The sequence below is a fragment of the Parasteatoda tepidariorum genome, chromosome 6 (genome assembly GCF_043381705.1).
Source record: "Parasteatoda tepidariorum isolate YZ-2023 chromosome 6, CAS_Ptep_4.0, whole genome shotgun sequence".
NCBI classification, from domain to species: domain Eukaryota; kingdom Metazoa; phylum Arthropoda; class Arachnida; order Araneae; family Theridiidae; genus Parasteatoda; species Parasteatoda tepidariorum.
This window is the reverse complement of record NC_092209.1, coordinates 7,276,643-7,283,748: the sequence shown is the minus strand read 5'-3', so window position 1 is coordinate 7,283,748 and position 7,106 is coordinate 7,276,643.

Here is a 7,106-nt window from a genome sequence, read left to right as displayed (position 1 = left end):
TATATTAATAGAAATATGTAATGGCATTATAAAGAAAGTATATATCCTATAAATTATACTTAATATTTAAATTAATTAATTTTTAAATAATTAATTTATAATTATTAATTTATAATAATAAATAATTAATTAATTAATTTAATAAACAAATTAATTAGTTTAATAAATCAATTTACTAATTTATTTTTCAAATTAATTAATAAGTAAATTAATTATTTTCACTATTTAAAAAGTGAGGGAATGACACTAATTGTGAGGGAATGATATTTTATTTTAATACATGTTTTTCTCTAAGTTACAGCTACCTCAAATTTGAAAATGATAACATACTAAGTATATCTAATATTTACTATAGTTTAGTTTTATATATTTAATAGTTTTTACAAGTTTGGGAAATAAAATTGGCTGGCACGATTGTCATATGGAATGGGTGATGTCTGTTTTTGTGTAGCTGTGTATGTCTTTTGGATAGGGCCATTTGTATTTTTCTACATTTGTGGGAACCATTACATCAATTGTTAAATTTTTTTAATGTAAGATCTTTTTTCTCCGGGGTATAAAATGTTTTCATACTCAACTAGCACCCAATCTCCCGTTTTGTATTCCTCTGTATTTTGGTTTTTGCTAGAGCATAATGGAACAAAGATTTTAGACTCATACTCATATGCAGTTCCCAAATTATAATGTTCACACAAAATTGATGCATCACATGCCAAACACGAAAGAGAGCAAAAATTTAATATGTTATTCCTTGAACTGTATGCAACTTGATGAACTTTCATAGTACCAGTGAGTGGTTTGATTTCTCCCTCAATTAATTTATCACATTTTATATGTCTTCATTTGTAACTTCAAATAAAGTTACTAAGCAATTTTATTTTAATACAGAAACAAGTGTTTTGTAATTATGCACATCTTTTCCTTCTGCCACTTTCCGATCTGCTGTTCTTTTCATAACAGCTCCAATTCCGTCGGGATCTCCTCTTCCATGTCCGGTTTCATTATAGTTCCAAGTAAAGTTTAGAATACCAGGAGTAAGCTGTTTTATATGTTGGGATATCAGATGAAACATTTTTCTGTTTCTATATTGGGCTGATGGCCCATCATTCAGCACATGAACATGTTTCACTTCATTTGTACTCAAAATCCACTTAGAAATTGGTTTGAGATGTGCCCATATTGCTGTTGCATCATGTCGAAGTGAGGGACTTATTGTAGCAAAAGAGTTGGAAACTACATTATCACCTTCTTTTTCGTAATAAGCTCCTGTTGCCTACCACTTCCAAAATGCACTGACTGAATCTCTTCACTATGATTGCAATTATAATTTTCGCTAAAATCAATGTGTATTACTATTGAATCTGTTGATAATTGTTTTTTCAGTTCATTCATAGTTTTATACTGATGAGCTATATTTGCAATATGGACCATATATTTTGTTCAGTTGCCCTCTAGCTCTTTAATTAAATTGGATGTACTAACTTTATATTCTATGTTAATTGGTTTATTAGAAATCTTTTCTTGATTTTTAGCAATATATTTATTTTTTTCTCATACCCACTTTTTGTACTTGATTACTTCCTTATCATTAAACTCTTTATAAATTAGCATTTTATCTTTACAATTAGGACATTTTCTGAACAAACAATTTTCACAGCTGGAATCACAAGTTATTGCTTTTATTAAACATTTTGATAATTTATATTCAGTAATATTAATCTCATAAAGCTTTGAGATAATCATTTCCATCATGTACTATACACTTACATGTATCTCTATCGTTAATTGTTGGTTGTTTTACCCAAAATGGACGCATTCGACAAAAAGTAGGATAACTGATTCGACGATTTGGGTTTTCACATAAATATTTTATATGTAGATTTCTTAGTGTAACAAGAAGCACTCTCTTTTGCCTCTTTATCTTTTTTCTTGTGACGCATTCCTTTTTACCTGAGCACAATCTGGATGCATCCTCAGATTCAAAAAAAGCAACAAAGCTTTCTGAAGATTCATAAGTTATGTTATTTTTATTTAATTTTGATTTTGCCGATTCTTTATGTTTTCTATATTTCAGAAATCACTTTGAAAAGCACAATGATCTGTACTTTTTCAAAATTTTTCCACTTAAAAGTCTATGAAATAACTTCTTTTCTCTGTGAGTCTTTGCTAAAATTTTAAAATTCGTTCCTACTTGCAAGCATAGTGCTTCACTAAAAACCAATTAATTTAATTATATAACCTATTTTTATTAAAAAAAGAAAAACCCAAGAACCAAAAGAGAAAAAAATTAATAATATAATTTTGAATCATTCCCTCACTTTAGCATCATTCCCTCATTTTATACATTAGTGAGGGAATGATAGTAAGGGAATGACGAATTTAATAAAATTTAAAAATAACAGTTAGGCCTAATTGATTTCTGAAATCAATCACATGCAATTATATTCATACAAGAAAGCAACAGATAATTATCCTCTTTCTCGATGAAGTTGTATTTTATTTTGCTTTATAAAACGACATGAGGGAATGACAAATGTAAAAAAATTTACCTGGTTTGATTCATTCAAAATTTATTCCACAGCAAAGCTTCTTTAAGTTGAAGATGGAAACATACCGCAATTTCGTTCTATGATGTCAGTTGTTAACTGCTAAGTTTTTATTAAAATATTTTTATTCTAAGAAGATTGCAGGTGATAAGAACGTTGTTGTGAGGGAATGATGCGAAACACTAGGGACAAAATTTAAAATAGTGCTGTGGCAATATTTTTATCAGAAATTAAATTTAAAATTGATTTTCTGAATTCTATATTTCAATATTCTGAAATAAAAAGCACGAATTCGTAATTTTTTTATTTTTTATTTCAGAAACAATTTTTTCTTTTTTTAAATCAACAGTGGGGACAAGTGAGGGAATGNAAATTACAGCATCGCAGTTACAAAAAACAAATCTCACACTCACTCAAAAAAAAGCAATTTACATTCTAAATAGTCACCATAGCAACCACAAAACTCTTCTCGTTACCATCTATAAATTGATATATAATAAATAAATTATTTAACAAAAAATAAGATGAGTATAAGCACATAATATTTTACACTCTGGTTATTTCAGTTTCCGTTTTTAAAAGCGCTATATGTTGAACCATCACATCTAGTTTTGGCATGTGACATTTTTAGCTGCAATCATTGGTCGATTTTCTAGCGTTGCCATTCGGGGAGTTGTAATGAGGCTTTTTTTTATCGCCGTGTAAGAGAAATATATATATAGATATATATATATAGCGTCGTTGCCGAGTGGAAGGATTAATGTCGAAAATCATTTGGACCCGTTTCTTGGCAAAAAATAAAAGTTTTACGAGGTTGGATTCATGCTACTGTCAAAAAGATGGCAAAAAAGCATTGGACACGAATAGACAATATATGATTCAATGAAATATTAATTTATTATATAAGAATCTCCTTTCATTATCAAAAAAAAACGAAATAACCTTTATTTAATTCAATGTCTACTTTTTTACAGACATGCGATTCAACTTTAACAAGCTCGCCCCACACCAAAACGTCTTGTACAACTCTTTCGATTACAACTCTATCATGATCTACGGAAACAAGTCCTTCTCCATGAACGGTCAGGACACCATGGTGGCCAGAAATGGACAGAAATTGTCTGATCCTTACAACAAGCAGAGAATGACCAGGAACGACATCGAAAGAGTCAACAAAATGTACACCTGTTAAATAACTGTTGACGAATAAATTATTCACTGGGAATGAATTCACTGTTTTTATACAAATCATCAATACTATTTTACAACCTCCTGCGTCCAATAGAAATTTAGTATTATTTGACTTAAAAAACAATATTTTTAAGTTTGTTTTTCTGTTTGTATGCCTTCACAAAGCGATTTTCTATGTAAAAATGGTCTAAATTCTAATGAAAAATGATAAGAAATTCGATATAAATAGTCCGATGGCATGTGAATATTTTGAGTCTTGCGAATTTTGTTTTATGACCCAAAAATGATGAAATACACCATAAAAACATCCAGCAATATGTAAAAAAAATGTTAAAAACTAATTTTTGGCATGTGAAGTATGATCAAGCGTAATTTTTTGCAACAAAAGAAGGATAGAAGTCAAAAATATGGAAGGAAAAAAAATTATACAGTATACTCTTGATATCTCAAAGTTGAAGGGACGCTAAAGACATTTCGAGATAGCGAGTTTTCGAGATAAGTTCAGAGCTAATAATGTTCTAAAATATTAATCTAAAAAGTAGAGTTATGAAACATAAGAATGACTACTATTAAATATGTATGTAATTATAGTTGACAATTAGTCTGAATACAACAATGATAATTTTATTTTTAAAAATAAAACAAAAATAATTAAGCATTAAATAGAAAAGATTTGGTGTACAATAAAGTGACATTGTGATTTTTCCGAAATAATTCATTTTCTATATCGAAAAAAAAAATCGACATAACAAGGTTTTGATAAGAAACTTTTAACATAGCAATTCAAATTAACATTAGGTGATTATATGGATAATGACAAGGGGAAAAATATTTTTTTGACATAACCAGGTTTCCGTGTTATCGAAGTTCGAGATATCGAGAGTAAACTGTATTTTATTTGGACAGCCCCTGATCTAAGATGTTCTTTCTTTTAAGTTTATGAAGAATTAAAACCCTTTTACGTTTTTCCTAACTGCAATAATGATTAAATGTTTTTTTTTCTTCGCTCAATTAATAATTTACTCCAAGTAATGTTTACAGTTTTGTTCTTTCTTTCACTTATTTTATACAAGAACTTTAAAAATGAACATTCAATGCAATCATTACCAAAGTTCCTGCAGATTTAATTGGCAAAAAAAAAAAATATGTCGTGCAATTTTGAACTGTCATTTTAAAAAAATAAACAAAAAACAAATCATACTAAATATTTTATTCTTCAAAAAAATAACATAAATCAAACAGAATATAAAAATTAAATGAACAATAAATAATGCCCTGCGTCATGGATAAAATTTCAAATCCTTAAATAAAAAAGTTGTGAATATTTAAAGAGTTGATTGTGTATTATAATATTCGTGAATGAGCATCAATGTTGTTGTTGTCATAGGCAAGGAGTGCGATTGTTCTTGTTTTCCAGTGGTGCCATTCATAGCGAATAATTCATTTATTGAGCGGACCCATTCCACAGATCATAATTTTGACCTGAACCGGATAATGATCCATCTCCAATTCAGTACCCTTCCTTAATTTATCATTGGAACATGGAGGATTTCATGATTTGACAGATTTGATGTGTACCAGTCACCATTTACTACACGGGGAATCTGCGGTCAGCGGAATTTGAGCTCCCGTTCTTACGAACGCGAATCCAGTGCCTCGCCAACCAGGCTATCCGGCCCCATGGGCTTCAATAAAAACTATGTACTAAACGTGATATGTATACTCTTTCTTCAACACTTTTGCTCAAAAATCAAATGACACGTAAATAAATTACGACAGAACAAACAGAATTCATGTACCTGTTATCTAAATTACTTATTATACAATGTAAATAAACTGCATTAAAAGATTATTCTTTAAAAAAATATATAAATCATAATTTTTTAAACAAGTCATTTAAAAATTTACAGTGTAAATGTGGTTAAAATAAAACTTAAGTCTTAAAATATCTACAACAGCTTGTGATCAACAAAATATTTTCAGAGTTATTTCTGTGTCATCTCAAAAATGACAAACAATTTAAAAAATTAACAAAGGAAAAACAGGAGGGGGAATTATAGGGTTTGCTGTGTTTTGCTTGGGAGACCAGTTAATTCAGTCTTTTAAAATTTCAAACTAATTATCAAGTTCGTTACTAAAACTGGAAAAAAAAGTATAAAATAATATTCATGGCAACAAGTTCTTCACACAAAATATAGGCAGAAGGTGTGTCTGCAGAGAGTAGTGTTCAGTCAGCCTGAAACACGAAACACCGAATAGCCTTAGGTTATCAATAATGAGAAATGGAAATACGTAATCACATATTATTTTGCTAGAAGCTGCCCAGACAAAATATTTTTTATCATTAGCAAATTTCGATTATCGGACTTGTACATATTATAAATAAAGCAGAAAGAATGACTTGAATGTAGCAAAACAACATTTTGTTAAAACTAAGTATTAAAAGTACAGGGTGACAATGTATTTGATAACTGGTTGCAGTAAAACTACTGGATAAAATATGAATTTTAGCAGTCACGTTGTTTAAATTTACAATGAAAGTCAACACATTTGATTGAAAGGCTAAAATTTTCCATACAAGTACAGAGATGCTAACTTGCTCCGGAGAGCAAATATATAGTTTAAAGTGGTAGTTTACCAATTGTGTTTCTTGGTTTAATAAATTCAACTTAGAAGATTTTTATCCACCACTATTTCTAAATAATTCGTAGGCTTATATAATTCGCCACTTTATAGTACTTATTTCATGCTATACCTTTTAAAAAGCAAGCAAAAATAGTCAAATATTTGTAAAATTCACTCTGTAGTTATTTACCGTTTTTTCAGTTGTTTTGGCACGTCCGGAGCACTTGGCATCCCTGCAAGTATGTGTGCATGTGTATATATATATACATATATGGCAGTACTTTTACTTTCGTTACTTGTACCGCCGGTACAAGTAAAAAGTACGTACTTTTACTTGTACTTCGTTACTTTTTAAATTTAGTACTTTTACTTGTACTTTCGCTACTTTTTTAGGGAAAAAGTACAAGTATTTGTAACGAAAATGTGGAATGAAATCGTTACTTTTTTCTAAAACTCGGAAATCTTTCTAAAAAAAATTTTAAAAAAATTAAATTTAAAAAAAATTTCTTATGTTTTTGTAATTTATAAAATTAATGTGCAATATATATGCTTTCACAGCTAACTTCGTGTGTTTAAATACCTTGAACTCCCGTGGAGCGCTTATTCAGCGTGGTTAAGCACGTTCTGAGAAATTCTCGCAGCAGACTCAGTGACACCACTTTCGAAATGCAATTATTTTGCAAAATGAATAAAAATATTAATTAGCAAGTTGTTTTCACAAAATTCAAGAAATTTTCTTCCTTA